The 16,051-nt window shown below is 45.0% G+C and overlaps 1 protein-coding gene across 6 annotated transcripts in view; it reads left to right on the forward strand.

The window, feature by feature from the left end:
- Positions 1–16,051, forward strand: part of FAM118B (family with sequence similarity 118 member B) — a 51,631-nt gene that overhangs the window by 4,222 nt on the left and 31,358 nt on the right. For 2 of the 6 annotated variants that reach the window (XM_008259450.4, XM_017342643.3), the window contains exon 2: positions 11,483–11,663. The exons of the other annotated variants lie outside the window; for them this stretch is intronic. The gene's annotated coding sequence lies outside the window, so the exon portion shown is untranslated. The remainder of the gene's footprint in view (positions 1–11,482; positions 11,664–16,051) is intronic. 6 annotated transcript variants of the gene reach the window in all.

Below are 16,051 nucleotides of genomic sequence, written 5' to 3' on the forward strand. Positions count from 1 at the left end.
CTTTTGGAAGTCATTGTTCCATCACTGGAGAAAAGTGGAGGTGGCCTTAGAAGGCATCTGACCCTGGGAGCTCTGGTCTTCCGTGGTCTCAAAGGCTCGGGGGGTAGATCCCCACCCTGTGACCTGTCTGCCCATTGGGAAGGTCAGCTTTCCACTTGGAAGATCTTTGATCCAAACTCTGCCTAAATGTGAAGAGGAACTGTATCATTGGTTTCTTATCTGTTTTGCGCTTATGTGCCTCTGTGCTCTTGGCTAGTTTATACTTAAAGTCCATACTTGTTCTTACAGAGTGCCCTTTCTCAGGGAGTTAACTGGGAAAGACAGGGGACATGCTGCTGGTCCTGATGTTTTGACCCTGTTAGGTTATGGTCTAGCTTGGTCTGCTTGTTTACAGAACATAGAGGGAAGATCAGCCTACCAGGAGCATGTGAATTTCTTTACGTAGTTTATTTATGTGTTCCAGTATAAAAGTAATACTGATAGAAAATGTGAAAAAAGTAGAGCCAAGAGGGTGTGTGTTTAACCTGGCAGTTAAGATGCCCTCAGCCCACATCAGAATGCCTGGATTTAACACTCAGTTTCTGCAAACGGAGGACTCCAGAGGCAGTGACAGTGGCCCGTGTAGTTGTGTTCCTGCCACCCAGGTGGGAGATAAGGGTTGAGTTCCTGCCTTTGACCTGGCCCAGCCTGGGCCTTGTGGACATTTCAGGGGTGAACCAGCAGATTGGAGCATTCTCTCCCTCTGCTCGCTTTGCTTCCTCTCAAATTAAAAATAATAATAATAATAATAATAAAATGGGAAGAAAGCATTCCTAGTTCTTCCCCCAACATATGTTAATATCATTTCCCCAGGTCTTTTTCACTCTTACTTTTTTTTGAAGTTGTAGAAGGTTTCAGACATTTACAGAAATAGAGCAAGATACTGTGATGACCCCCCCCCCCATGTTGTACTTTTAAGCTAGTGTCTTCTGTCACCCTACATGGGTCAGTCTTGTTCTACAGCACCCCAAACCCTGTTCTGGCCTCCAGATGGTTGTGAAGCAAATCCTACATATCACCTCATTTGTAAAAGTTGAGGATTCATTGACTTTTTTTAAAAATATTTATTTATTTTCATTTACTTGAAAGGCAGAGTAATAGGGAGAAGGTGAGAGAGAGAGGTCTTCTATCCACTGGTTTACTCCCAAAATGCATGCAACAACCAGGGCTGGGCCAGGCCAAAGCCAGGAGCCTAGGACTTCATCTTGGTTCCCATGTGGGTGGCAGCAGCCCAGGCACTTTGATGATTGTCCACTCCTCCCAGGATGCATTAGCAGAAAGCTGGATTGGAAGCAGTCTCTGACTGACACTCTAATATGAGATGCAGAAATCTCAGAGTCTCAGGCAGTGACTTAGCCCATTGGGCCACAATGCCCACCTCAAGGACTTTTTTTTTTTTAATATATGCATTATTTAATTTTTTGAAAGGCAGAGTTACAGAGATAGAGACAGACAGATACAGAGGTCTTCTATGTGCTGGTTCACTCCCCAAATAACTACAACAGCCAGGGCTGGGCCAGGCCAAAGCCAGGAGCCTGGACTTCCATCCGAGTTTCCCACATGGGCAGCAGGGGCTCGAGCACTTGGGCTGTCTTCTGCTGTTTTCTCAGGCACATTATCCGGGAGCTGGATTGGAAGTGGAGCACATGGGCCTCAAACGAGTGCTCATGTGGAACGCCGGCCAGCAGCTTAACCCACTGCACCACCTTGCTGGCACTGCAAGGACTTGTTTGTAATATAACCACAGCAACATGATAACATCTTAAAAATGTATTTCTTCACAACACCAAACAACCCATCAGGGTACAGGTTTCCTATTCCCCTCCCCCCTTTTTCTTTACTTTTTAGCAGTTGATTAGTTTGATCAGGCTCTAAGAAAGAGTCACATATCATGCATACACTTTTATTTTTTTAAAAAAAGATGTATTTATTTTTATTTGGAAGGTAGAGTGAGAGAGGGAGAAACAGAGAGAAATCTGCCATCTGCTGGTTTACTACCCATATGGCTGCATGGGCCAGGCTGAAGCCAGGAATTGGGAACTCCATCCTGGTCTCCCACGTGGATGGCAGGTTCCCAAGCACTTGGGCCATCTTCTTCTACCTTCCCAGATGCAGTAGCAGGAAGAGCAACGGAAACTTGAAACTGCGTCCAATATAGGATGCCAGAGTCACAAACAGAGTCTTAACCCACTGCACCACAATGTCGGTCTCCATGCATATGCTTTTTTTAAATTTTATAAGTTTTATTCATTATACAAGTTTCATGTATTTCATATATACCTGTTTAGTAACATAGTGATACTTCCCATCTTACTGTCCCTCTCCCTCATGCTCCAACCCTTCTTCCTCCTCCCTCTCCCATTCCCACTCTTAATTTTTACAAAGATCTATTTTCAGTTTACTTAATGATAGTAAAATTAACCCTATACTGAGTAAAAGAGTTCAACAAATAGTGTGGAGGAAAAAAATGCTGTTCCTCAGTGGAAGAAACAAGGGCTGTAAACAATCATGGAATCTCAGAACGTCCATTTCAATCTGATGCACTGCATGCTAGGTGCTCTGTTAGTTACCTGGGATCAGGGAAAACATATGATATCTGTCTTTTTGGACTAGCTTATTTCACTAAGTATAATGGTTTCTGATTGCGTCCATCTTGTTGCAAAAGACAGGATTTCCTTTTTTTTTACAGCTGAATAGTATTCCATAGTGTATATATACCATAATTATTTTATCCAAGTTGATTGACATCTGGATTGATTCCATATCTTAACTATTGTGAATTGTTCTACAATGAACATGAGGGGGTACAGATAACTCTTTCATATGCTGATTTCTTTTGGTTTGGGAAATTCATAGGCGTGGAATGACTGGGTCATATGATAGGTATATATTCAGATTTCGAAGTATCTCCATACTGTCTTCCACAGTGGCTGCACCAGTTTACATTCCCACCAGTGGTAGATTAGGATACCTTTTTCCCCACATTTTCGCCAGCATTTGTCATTTGTTGGTTTCTATATGAGAGCCATTCTAACTGGAGTGAGGTGAAACCTCATTGTGGTTTTGATTTACATTTGCCTGATGGCTAGTGATCCTGAGCAGTGTCTGTTGGCCATTTGAATTTCCTCTTTTGAAAAATGCCTGTTTAAGTCCTTTGCCCATTTCTTAACTAGATGTTTTGTTTTGTTGTTGAATTTCTTGAGCTCTTTATAGATTATGTAAACCCTTCATCAGTTGAATAGTTTGCAAATATTTTCCCCGTTTTGTCGATTGCCTCTTCTTTTTCATGACTGTTTTTTGCAGTGCTAAAGCTTCTTAGCTTGATGTGATCCCACTTGTCAATTTTGTCTTTGAAGGCCTGTGCTTCAAGGGTCTTTTCTAAGAAGTCTTTGCCTATGCCACTTACTTTGCAGAGTTACCCCAACATGCATATGCTTTTAGTGAGAAGAATGGTACCATATGGGCAGGCGACAGAAAGGGCAGTGAACAGTGAGGATGATAGAGCACAGTGGCCAAGAGCTTGCACTTGCAGTCAGGGTTTCATATCCTGTCTGCCATTGCTGGTGGTGTAACCTTATGCATGTTACTTAACCTTGTACTTGGTTTTTTGTATCCTGTAAAATGTGGATGATACTGCTTTAGGAGATTCATGTGAAGGCAGTTTCACAGAGCCTAATATACAGTCACTATTCAGCAGCCCTTAGCCATTCCCAGCATGTGTTACAGCACCAGGTCTATATATATGGTTTTTTTTTTTTTTTTTTTTAAGATTTATTTATTTATTTATTTGTCAGAGTTACACAGAAAGAGAAGGAGAGGCAGAGAGAGAGAGGTCTTCAAACCTCCTCAGTTCACTCCCCAGTTGGCCACAACAGCCCAAGCTGTGCTGATTTGAAGCCAGGATCCAGGAGCTTCCTCTGGGGCTCCCACACGGGTGCAGGGTCCTTGGGCCGTCCTCCACTGCTTTCCCAGGCCATAGCAGAGAGCTGGATTGGAAGTGGAGCAGCTGGGACTTGAATGGTGCCTATATGGGATGCCAGCACTGCAGGTGGCGGCTTTACCTGCTACACCATGGTGCCAGGCTCAGCATATATATGTTGAAAGGTCATAAATGGGTTGACGGTCAAGACATGAAATTTAGTCTAATTCTGCCATGTTTGACAATTTGCTTCCAAATTTGGACCTTAAATTTCTCGCCTAGAAAAGAAAGGGGGATGAATGACTAGATGATCTCTGATATTCCAGTGCTTACAGGAAACGAACATCATAATATTTAGAAAGAGCATGAGCTTTGAAAACAGACTGGAGTTTGCAGCAGGCTTTGTCTTTTATAAGCATCTAAGTGTCCCAGCCTCAATTTCTGCATATATGTAATGGGATTAATAATACCTACTTAATGAGATTGTCATGGAAAGCAACAAGGTGGGGGCCAGTGCTTATGGGGTAACACGGATTAAGCTGCCATTTGCAGTGCCGGCATCCCATATGGGCGCCGGTTTCAGTCCCTGCTGCTCCACTTCTGATCCAGCTCTTTGCCAGTGTGCCTGGGAAAGCAGTAGAGAATGGTCCAAGTGCTTGGGCCCCTGCACCCATGCGGGAGGCCTGGAAGAAGCTCCTGGCTTCTGGCTTCAGCCTGGGCCAGCCCTGGGTGTTTGTGGCCATTTGGGAAGTGAACCAGCGGATAGAAGATCTCTATATAACTCTGCCTTTCAAATAAAAAAGAAAGAAAAGAAAAAAAAGCGACATGATAACTATATGCAGTGCCTGATATGTAGTACACACTCAGATTACTAGTAGTATGTCATGATTACAGGTTAAAATAATACTGCGTTAGAGCATTTTCAAAACTGTAAAGGGGATGGGTGCTTGGTGCAGTGGCTAAGGAGCCACTTGAGACTCCCGTATGCCTTGGTTTGAGTCCTGGCTTTGCTTCCTGCTAATGTGTACCTTGTGAGATGGCAGAAGATACCTCAAGTAGTCAAGTGGTCCTTGCCACCCACAAAGGAGACTCGGGTGGAGTTCCTGGCTTCTGGCTTCAGCCTGGCCCAGCCCCAGCTGTGTGGGCAGGGGGAGTAAACCAGTAGATGTGAGATTTGTCTGTCTCTCTGTCAAATGAAAACAAACTGAAGAACCATGCATTTAAGGCATTATAGGGGCCATTGCTGTGATGAAGCGGGTAACACCACTGCTTGCAGTGCTGGCATCCCGTATAGGCACCAGTTCCAGTCCCGGCTGCTCCACTTTTTTGCCTTTCAAATAAATAAATAAATCTTTAAAAAGATAAAAATGAAAATAAACTATGAGATTGGATAAAAAACAGAGGCTGTCGGGTCTCCAGAGAAATTCAAGAAGGTATTTGCAACAGGCAGTTGCTTAAGTAGAATAAACCTGTTTTCTGCATTATTTCAGAATTTGAAGTAAGAATAATTGTTTGTGTTTTCATTGTTAAAATTTGACAGTGCTGTTCTAATGGTACCCTTAGATTAATAAAAATAACTAGCACTAGGCATTAGGAAAACTAAACAGTTAACAGATTCAGAAAACCAGTTCCACACACAGTTTACTAACCCCAGTCTGCTAGTTAACTTCTCCCCAACTTGCTTAATGATAAGAATCACTGAGGCACTTTTAAACCTGCTTATATGGATTACCAGATCATTGCTCTAAAAATGTTTTCATTTTTCATTCATTTATTTGAAATGCAGAGAGCGAAAGCTCCCAGCTACTCATTTACTCCCAAAATACCTGCAGCTAAGTGGGCTGGGGCTGGGCTAGAGACAAACCTGGGAGCTAGAACACACCCCATTCTTGCTGAGTGTCAGGAATCCCACCATTTGAGTCATCATCACGGCCTTCATGGGTCCACGTTAGCAGGAAGTGGGAGGTAGGAGGTAGAGCTGGGAAACGGATGCAGGCCACTTAACTGCTTGGTCAAAAGCCTGTCCCTACAAGTTTTGATTCAGTACAGTTGAGTTTGGGCCCAGAAATCACTTTTCCTGCCTGTCTCCTGTCTGACCAACGAGCACTCTGGGGGTTTGGGCTGGATGGTCTTTAATTTGTGGATATACCAGAAAAAAGGAAATTTCCTAAAAGCGTAGGAATGGCCTGGTTTGTTTTTTTTTTCTTTCCTGTTTTTTTTATTATTATTTTTAAAAAGATTTGTTTATTTATTTGAAAGGCAGAGTTAGAGAGGCAGAGGCTGAGGCAGAGGCAGAGAGAGGTCTTCCATCCACTGGTTCACTCCCCAAATGACCGCAATGGCCAGGGCTGCGCTGATCCAAAGTCAGGAGCCAGGAGCTTCTCCCAGGTCTCCCCTGTGGGTGCAGGGGCCCAAGGACTTGGGCCATCTTCTGCTTTCCTAGGCCATAGCCTAGAGCTGAATTGGAAGTGGAGCAGCCAGGGTGGAACCAGTGCCCATATGGGCAGCGGCTTTACCGGCAACACCACAGCAATGCCTAATTTTAAATGTTGCTGGTTTTCCCCTTGAATCAGTCATTTGTAAATATGGTGTAAAACGTCAGAAAAGTATGGTGTAGAACGTCAGATGGTACAAGACTTGGAATGAGAAAAGCAGTTTCCCTCCACACTGCCTGGTTTACAGTTTCATTCTTTAGAGAGCTACTCAGTTTTTGTCTTCTTTCCTCTTGGCATTATCCTCAAATTCCTATATCATTTGATGTGTTATTATTTCTCCTTTCCTCCCTGACCCTGGGACTGTTGATTCCCTGCTAGTTCTTCCACCCTCCCACTTCCCTGCCTTTCCACACTCCCTGCCCCTAACAATGCAGTGTACTCTGGCTACAACAGGCCGCTTGTATGTGTTTAGGGCTCTGCCAATACTGCTTGATGTTGAGCCAGAGGATCTGCCGCAGCTATGCTCCTCCTAGTGTTGACATTGGCCTTGCCTACAAGTTTTAATGTACCTACTGTTAATTTTACCCCAAATGTGCCAACATATTTGTCACATTCTTATCAGTGACATTTTCTTTTATGAACACAAATGTATCACCTGCAGTTGTTTATTGGAGCCCTGCCTCTTCCTCCTCCTACTTCAGTGTTCCTGCCGGGAACAGCTGCCCAGGTGTTCTTTCAGCCTGCCCATCTGCTGGTCTTGAGCCCTGTCTTCCTCCTCCTGGGCTTCTGTCGTTTGTTTCCTTGATGGCATACTCCAGTTGTTTCCTAAGGACTGTTTGAATGACTTTGATTTGCTCACATACTGCTTTGGCGGTTGGCAGGTTATAGACTTCTAGGTTGGGACTAGTTGTCCCCAGAGTGTTAAAGGCATTATTGTACTGTTTTCTGGTACTTGTAATTGCTCCATTGGCATAGTGATTCAGAGTTTTTCTGTCTCCTTGCTTTGTTTGTTTTCTGTCTCCCAAGAAACTCTGAGGGTATTCTCTAGTCCGGGGGTGCTGCAGTTTCGTGATGCTTGTGGATTTCTTCATCTCTTGTGCTGGGTTCTCAGTGGGCCCTTTCAGTCTAGAAAGCCATGTCCTGCAGTTCTGGGACATGTTCTTACACTATGTCTCTAATTTCCTTTTCCTTTGATCCTTTTTCATAATATCCATTCTTTTTTTTGAATTTGTACTTGAATGGCAGAGTGACAGGGAGGGAGGGAGGGAGGCAGGGAAGGAGAGAGAGAGAGAGAGAGAGAGAGAGAGAGAGAGAGAGAGAGAGAGAGAGAGAGAGAATGAGAATGAATCTTCTCTTCCGGTTTGCTGGTTCACTCCTCAAATGCTCCCAACAGCCACGATTGGGCCAATCCCAAAACAGGTCCATGGACGCCATTCAGGTCTCCCACGGGGGTGGCAGGCATCCAAGTACTTGGGCCGTCTTCTGCTGCCTCCCAGGCATATTATTAGCAGGAAGATGACTCAGAAGGGGAAGCGGGACTCAATCCCAGGTAGTTGATGGGATGTGGGCATCCCCAGCGGTGGCTTAACCTGCTCTGCCACAACACTTGCCCTAATAGCTCTTCTTGTTAGATGGGAGTGTTTGAAAGTGCATATCCCCATCTCCCCTGCTTTGGTTTTCTCTAAGAGCATTTATCCCCACCACACAGGCCACATACTTTGCTTACTTGTCTCCCCTACCCCTGCAGTATAAATTCCATGAGGCAGAGATTTGGTTTGGTTTTGTTTGCTGCAGTAATTCCAACTTGTAGAGCAGTGCCTGGAACTTAGTGATGCTTAAAAATTTCTTGACGGAAGGAACAAACTTTTTTGTCTTGGGATTTTTTAAATGTCTAATGACCCTGGCTGTTTGTTCCTTTTTTGTTATTTAAGAGTGAAATACCAGGCTGCATCTTCTTGGTAGGTGTTTGTGCATGTACATGTGTTTGTTTGTTGGCCTTTCTTCAGTTGACAGTGTTAACAATTGCTAGGTCAAGGGTGAGGGCTTGGGGAAGCCACTTTTCAGAATGCAACTTGTGACTCAATTCTTATTTTCAGTTCTTCTTTGTTCCTGCTGGTGTATTTGATTCTGGAGCCATTTCAGAGTTCAGTTCATTTTCTCTGAACCTCTGGATTTGGAAATGGAGAAAACAAATGAGATTGGTATGACTTAGCAGGGGGTACAAAAGAGAATTTATGCATTAAAGAGACTTTATACCAGTCCACATTTCCAAGTTTGCATTTAAAGCTGGCTTTCCACCTACATTCATTAAAAAGTCTCTAAACTGCTGAAGTCTTCTCTCCTATTTTCATTCTTGGTTTTATAGCTGTAGAAAAAATTCTCCCTTGTCATTTTATTTTTAGAGATTTATTTATTTATTTGAAAGAGTACACAGAGAGAGGAGAGGCAGAGAGAGAGGTCTTTCATCCAATGGTTCACTCCCCAATTGGCGCAACAGCCGGAGCTGTGCCAGGAGCCAGGAGCTTCTTCCAGGTCTCTCCTTGGGTGCAGGGGCCCAAGGACCTGTGCCATCTTCTACTGCTTTCCCAGACCATAGCAGAGAGCTGGATCAGAAATGGAGCCACCGGGCGCGCCGGTGCTTCAGGCCAGGGCGTTAACCCGCTGCTCCATAGCGCCAGCCCCTCCCTTGTCATTTTAATATGGTACTTGGAAAGAGAGTAGGCGGCCAACAGTGAAGGACAGAGCCACCAAGTCTTGTATTTGTGTACCATAATACCTGTAGATCAAACATGGAGGGACAGAAATTTCTGTGGATTTCCTCATTTTCAGAAGTGTACCCTTCAGTTCTTGCTTATTTATCTTTAGGTCCCTTAAGGGTCAGCCTTGCCCTGGAGACACTGTTTTTAACTCTGTGGCTAAGGAGCAGGTGTGAGATCTATTGCCAGCATTTGGTGCTCTGCCGAAGTTTTATAGATTCCCTAGGAGTGCTGTCCATGTGGGTACCGGGTGGGCTAGGTCCTTATCTGTCCTGCCCTTTGCTGCTCTCGGCTGCTAGAAAGGTGCTGCTCCATTGTTTGCTCTCCTGTGGAGACGCGTGCTGCTGCCCTGCTGATGAATCCACAAGCTGCCCTGGTGTTTTTACATTTATTTATTGCTAGGCCACTAAGGCAAATGAAGGAAAAAGACTGGAAAAAAAGGGGCTGGAGGAATGGCAAGCAGGTTAAGCTGCTGCCTAAGATGCAGGCATCCCATGTGAGCACCAGTTCAAGTCCCAGCTGCTCCACTCTGATACCACTCCCTGCTAACACCTGGGAAAGCAGAGGAAGTTGACCCAAGTACTGAGGCCCCTCTACCTGGGTAGAGTTCTGGCTCCTGACTTGGGCAGCCATTTGGGGAGTAAACCAGTGGGTGGGAGATTTCTGTGTGTATGTGTCTCTTTCCCTGTAACTCTGCCTTTCAAACAAACAAACAAACTGGAGAAAAACCACCAAGAAGGGGATGTTATGTATGAGGAGATTTATGGTGTGAAAGCAGAGGCAAACTAATGCGGAGAGTGTTTTGAATCAATACGCCTGTGACCCAGGCTGCTCCCACTTCTTCCAAGAGCTCTTCTTGGAAACAACTCCTCACGTAGTCCCAGATGTCTGCAGTGGCTGTCTCTGGTGGGATGTTTTGCTCTTTCCTCCCAGATAAAGTGTCGGTCTCACTTGGGCCCTGGCTGGCCCCCTTATTCCTCCACTGACCTCCTTTACTGCTTAGGAAAGTATATTGTTAAGACCTTCTAGCTGCTTTCTCTCACCTGGTTGTATTTGAGCTCAGTTATTTTCACTGGCCACTTTTTAAGACTGCTGCTACCTGCTCAGCAAAGTGAAGCTTTTAATGCTCCTTCTTCTGAGTTAGCCCAGACTTTCCAGTGGCTGTACTCTGTAGCGAATGATCACTTTTTCTTTTTTTAATTTTTTTTGGACCTTTCAGAGATTCTTGTTTCTGGTCTTCATGGTATTCTCAGCTCCTAGTCATTTACAGAACAAAGAGCATACATTTCACTTAATTTTTGTTGGGGAATTATCCTGCGGCCTGGCATTGTGGCGCAGAGGATCAAGCCAGCGCTTGTGATGCCGGCATCCCATATTGGAGCACCAGTTTGAGTCCTGGCTACTCTGCTTCCCATCTGGCTCCCTGCTAATGTGCCTGAGAATGCAACAGATGATGACACAAGTACTTGGGCCCCTGACACCTCATTGGAGACCAGAATAGAGTTCCTGGCTCCTGGCTTTGCCCTGGTCCAGCTCTGGCTATTGTGGTCACTTGGGAAGTGAACCAGTAGTTGGAATCTCTCTCTCTCTCTCCCTCCCTCCCTCCCTCCTTGATTCTGCCTTTCAAATAAATAAATGGGGGCTAGCATTGTGGTGTAGTGAGTTAAGCCACTACCTGAGGTGGCAGCATCCCATCTGGGCACTGATTTGAGTCTCCGCTGCTCCACTTCCAAAGCGCGACCTGCTACATGCCTGGAAAACAGCACAAGATGGCCCAAGTACTCAGGCCCCTGCCACCCACATGGGAGATCTGGATGGAGTTCCTGGTTACTGGCTTTGGCCTGGCCCAGCGCTGGCTGTTGTGGCCATTTGGGGAGTGAACCAGTGGATGGAGGGTCTCTCTGTCCCTCTCTCCATAGCTCTGCCTTTCAAATTTATTAATTAATAGATTTAAAACTATATATATATCCTGCCAAGAATAGCGTGTTAGTTTAAGGTTACAGACCTTTCCTATGTTCTTGTTGGTTCATCGTTTCTCTTCTATTTTTTAGAGATTTATTTATTTGAAATGCAGAGTGACAGAAGAAAGAGGTCTTCAGTTCACTGGTTCACTCCTGCAAATAGCTGCAATGGCTGGGGCTGGGCCATGCTGAAGTCAGGAGGTTGGAATTCCATCTGGCTCTCCTGTATGGGCTCAGGGGCCCAAGCACTTGGGCCATCTTCCACCACTCTCCCAGGTGCATTAGTAGGGAGCTGGATTGGAAGTGATTCAGCCAGACTCAAACCAGTTGTACCACAATGCTGGCCCCGTGATTTATTTTCCTGTTCTTAAGGTGTGATTGAAACGGATCCAAGGAACGTACTGCAAAGAACATCCCTGAAGTATATGACAGTTTTTTCAAAATCGGAAATGCTTTTCTTGGTGCTTGAAACCGAAGGAAATAATCGCCTTTAATCTGGCACTCAGAGCTTATTTCTGCTGTGCAGAGATCTCAGCTACGTGATACCAAGCAGGTTGGTGAACTGTTTTTTGTCCTTTAAGTACTGTCTTGCAGTCCCAGCAAATATGAAAGAGCTGCTTTAAGTGGCTAACTCATGGGCCAGAGCCCAGCAGAGACCTGACCTAAAGATAGAGATGTGGGCATGTTTAGGAGGTAATTAGTATTTCAGGCTGTAGCAGTGGGGAGGACAGGGGGTTTGTCACATGAATGGGCAGTGGAGCCCCAGCGACCAGCAGCAGCATGCAGGGAGTGGGCAGAGGAAAGGCTTCCATTAGAGGAGCAGCTGGGAAACCAGGAAGGGACCGGAGTAGAATTAAGTGTCAGGTGCTGCCAGGAAGTAAAGGACAAGAAATACTAAATCTCGTTTTTTTCTTATAAGGGTGCTAATCTCTTTCATATCTCTTTCATGCATATGAATGTTCATATTCATTATAATGTTAATATGACATTAATGTTAATCTGTATACCTCTTACACGCTTGTCACAAGCATGTTATTGAGTGTATACCATTCTCTTTCCCCTAAAGGTGTAGACATTTTAAAGGTATGGCTCATATCTTACTCATCTTTGTGTTGCCAACAACATGGACTCTGGAGTCACGTCCCAAGTCTGTTGTGTAATAGCTATGCGACCTTTAGCAAGATGCTTAGCTTGATCTTCTGTATATTAAGATAATTGAAAATGAATCTTGATGTGAATGGAAGGGGAGAGGGAGTGGGAAAGGGGAGAGGGAGTGGGAAAGGGGAGGGTTGTGGGTGGGAGGGACGGTATGGGGGGGAAGCCATTGTAATCTATAAGCTGTACTTTGGAAATTCATATTCATTAAATAAAAGTTAAAACAAACAAACAAACAAAAAAAGATGCTTAGCTTGTGTGTGCCTTGCTTCCATTATGTATGGTGTTTGTGATGCATGATGGTAGTACTTTTTGCCTTGCAGAAGAGTGAATGTTTATGAAGTATGGAAAACAGTGCCTGGCTTATTGCAAATGCTATGTAGTGCTTGGTGGAGGTGAGCTGAAAGCGATAATATTAGTATTCTTAGCACAGTACCTGGCATTTAGCAGATGTTGAACATGAAAATTCAACAACTAGCAGCTAATAAAGTTCCTATAATTTTAAACTCCACAAGCATATACAGAATGTAATCATGGCCAGCCCTTAGGAAAACCAGAAACTGCAAGTACACTGAGATTTCAGTTTTATAAAAACAAATCTCCTTTTCAACACAACTGTGTGATCAGAATTTCTTCCCATGTGAATTTCTTTCAGGATAAAACTGAAAGATTAAGACTCCTCCACAGCCTCTGAGAATGTGGATGTGCTGATGTGTTAGGGATAATTGTTAGCCTTAAACAGGGAGTGGTGGAAATCAGCCGCAGAAGGCGTTTGCTTGGTGTCGAAGGCAGTGCTACAGTTCTACCCATTCATCCTGGCTTTGACAGCTCAGAAAATTAGGAGTATCAGTCAATCTCTGAGACTTTAAATTAATTCATGGTAGGTCCACCGTCCTTGGATCAGCAAACGTCTGAACATGTACTACTCCCTGCATAGCAGGATGCTGCTTAAGAGAACTGCTAGGGGCTGGGCTGGAATGGGACAGAAGGCAGCCACTGTGCTTGTGCTAGAAGAGCTGCTGTGTGGGAGAGGCCAATACTCTCAAGTGTTAAGAGATGCAAATAAGGAGCTGAAGTCTAAGGAGGCACTTGGGGTGAAGGGGGTGGGAAAGCAGGCCCCAGATGGTAACATTCAAACTGAGACTTAAGGGTGTGTGTGTGTGTGTGTGTATGGGGGTGTGGGTGTTACTTACAAATGTGTCACTCAGAACAGAGGCTGTGAGCAGGGACACATGGCGTGTTCAGGCACCCAGAGAGCCCTGCGGTAGCCACGGAGCGCTGTGGATACTAGAGAGGCCCCCACAGAGGGCCAAGCGGATCATGCCAGATCTTGTAGCCACGATGAGGATTAAACACAGTGAGAAGCACTGGAATGGTTTTAGACCATGACTTAACCCAATTTATGTTTTGAAATCCCTTTTGCTGCCGCATAAGCTTTCCTTTTTCTCTTAATTGTAAAGTACTTGCTGAGGGAAGTAAACAGGCTCTGTGACAAGGTTACTGTAAGGTTTACTGGGGGCAGAGCATGAGCAACCTAGGCCCGACAGACACAGACCCACGACTTAATGAGTCCTGGGCAATGTTCCCAAGTGGTTGGATTCTGTTTTATTCGGGGTTTGCATACTGCGTAGCAGTTTTCATTTATCATCACACAGTGAACATACCTTGGCTTGGGCAGAAGAGGCAGGCTTCAGGTCAGTCTAGGCGAGTCCCTTACTGGTTGGAGATTGTTTTTTTAAGAATATGATTGGTAGTTGTGCCTTCAGAGATGCAGTATGCCAAAAAAAGAAGGCTGCTGATTAATTTAAGAAGAGCACGTCTGGGAGTGGTTAAGGAATGTGTGGATAAAGAACAAAGGATTGCTCAAGGTCCCTCCAGATGGCTGAGCCGAAGCAGACCCGATGTGTATGTCACCTATGTCAGATGGGGCTGGGGTGTAGGGTACACCCAGACACCCCTCAGACAGGCTTCGTAGGTATTTCTCTTGAATGCTTTGCAGACTTTTTAAGAGTGCTTTGTTCTCATACTGGAGATAGATTTAGTATATAAAGTAAGAGAAGCTGATTTCTTAGCCCAAAACCTGAGGGCCTTGAGTCAGTTACCAGAAAGAGTCCTTCCCTTAAGAATCTGCTCTGGGGATCAGTTTACGTCTGAAATCCGTCTTTGGCCTGCTAGAATCCGATTACCTTTGTTCATATTGTAGCTATTGGCATATCTGAAAAACCACAGTCTGGATTTTTTTTTTTTTTTTGACAGGTAGAGTTATAGACAGAGAGAGAGAGACAGAGAGAAAGGTCTTCCTTCCGTTGGTTCACTCCCCAAATGGCCACCACAGCTGGCGTGCTGCACCAGCCCAAAGCCAGGAGCCAGGTGCTTCTTCTGGGTCTCCCATGTGGGTACAGGGACCCAAGCACTTGGGCCATCCTCCACTGCCCTCCCAGGCCACAGCAGAGAGCTGGACTGGAAGAGGAGCAACCGGGACTAGAACCCGGTGCCCATATGGGATGCCAACGCCGCAGGTGGAGGATTAGGCAAGTGAGCCACGATGCCAGCCCAGTCTCGATATGTTGATCTACTTGTGAACACAGTTTCCTCCCTTGTTTGGTTTAAAAACTGAAATGACTGTTTGTGGTCTTCACTGCATTAAAGGCAGTAACGGGGTGTTTCTTCCAATTGAAAATGCATCGTCTGTTTCACAAAAAAAATTCCTTTCTTGTGATTTGCATCGTGAACATGTGTCCTGAGTTAGCTGACTAAATAAATATGCAAATGCCTACTGTGTGCCAGGCACTGTTCCTCAGTCTTGGCATGCAGCTGTGAACCACACAGACAAAAGCTCCCATCTTTGGGCTGCTTCCACTTCAGTGGGAGGAGGCAGATGACTAATAACTATAATTGGTGTGTTAAGGGGTGGTGTGTGCTATGAAATAAGAAGAAGTGGTGTTGAAGCGTTTTAAGCAGTACGGTTAGGACAGCATCACTGAGCAGTACAGTGTGAGCAAAGACTTGGAAACCTCTGCAGATCTTAGGGGAAAGTGTTTGCAAGAGACGAGACAACCACTTCAGATTAAGCCCTCAAGGCCGGAATGTACCTGGCCTCTCGAGGAACTCCGATTGGCTAAGAGAACGAGGGAATGTCTCTGCTTTCTAGGAATGAGTCGCCTCCATCAGTTTCAAAAAGTTCGGATGCCAAAGCAATGAACAGTTAGGCAGAGAATGTCCGTCCCATGAATATTCTGCAGATGGTAATCTGTAAACATGCAGCCTCCTGTCCTACCTTGAATTAGGTAATTTCCAGGTCATGCCAAGGTTTCTTAAATTCCAGTTCATAGGGCAGCTGAACAAGCAGAGGCCTAAGTTGGTTTCCATGCTTCCAGACCTAGCGTTTGATAGAGACTGCTGAAGACTGTACCATTGCAGTGTGTCTACCTCCAGATTACAAGTCACGTGCTTTGTTGTACAGCAAAGGATGGCAGAATGCCAGTGTGCCTGTCTCTACGAGAGGCAGTGATGGAGTAAAGATAGGGCTCTGTTGGGGAAAACTGTACTGTAAGGGTGGGTTTCAGCAGGTCCCTCATTTCTTCCCAGCTCAGCAGTGTCACATCCTTCTTTTTATATTTTCTAATGTGTTTATTTTCATTTTACTTGAAAGAGAAACCTAAAGAGGGAGAACATCTATCCCCTGCTTCACTCGCTAAATACCCACAACATCCAGGGCTGGTCAGGCCAAAGCCAGGAGCTCAGAATTCTATCTAGGTCTTTTATGTGTGTCAGGGACCCAAGTAC

This window comes from Oryctolagus cuniculus, chromosome 1 (genome assembly GCF_964237555.1).
Source record: "Oryctolagus cuniculus chromosome 1, mOryCun1.1, whole genome shotgun sequence".
Lineage (NCBI taxonomy): Eukaryota > Metazoa > Chordata > Mammalia > Lagomorpha > Leporidae > Oryctolagus > Oryctolagus cuniculus.